Source organism: Atta colombica, unplaced genomic scaffold (genome assembly GCF_001594045.1).
Source record: "Atta colombica isolate Treedump-2 unplaced genomic scaffold, Acol1.0 scaffold302, whole genome shotgun sequence".
NCBI classification, from domain to species: Eukaryota; Metazoa; Arthropoda; class Insecta; order Hymenoptera; family Formicidae; genus Atta; species Atta colombica.
In genome coordinates, this window is record NW_017259407.1 from 134,700 (window position 1) to 135,351 (window position 652).

Below are 652 nucleotides of genomic sequence, written 5' to 3' on the forward strand. Positions count from 1 at the left end.
AGATCTAAAGTCCAGATCTTTTATACATTCGGTATCTAAACATTTATACATATATACATATGTATATATAATATGTACAGTTCTCTGCTCTCTATTATTTGTTTGTACATCTAGGATAATATTATATTTATTTTATGTATAATTCACATGTGTATAATTACATATAATCTTACTTTTTTATTCTTTGAATTATTATTTGCGTTCAATGTAATCGTCATACGTGCCATATCGATTTATTTGACGGGAGTAACCTGCAGCAATTTAATCCTATTATTTTAAAATATATGCGGCTTTGAAGGAATCATGAACTGAATTGCCAAAATTATTTTGTAAATTGATCAATATTTTCTGAAAGAAGAAGAAATGAAATCATCAATATTTATAATTATATAGCGGATTATCAAGAAATACCGTTCTCTGAAGAATACGATTGTTAGGTTTGTTAATATATTTTTTTTTCTAAACTATCCAAGTAGAGCACAGCGCCTAAAGCATTAAGAAAAAAAGTATATATAAGCGCTTTTTCAGCGCTTTATAATGACGTTGCTGTGCTATTTGGATAGACGATACAAAATTAAAACGAGATTTACTAAATTGCTATACGATTAACGTAATCATGCAGCCAGCTTTTATTGTATATATATATATATAT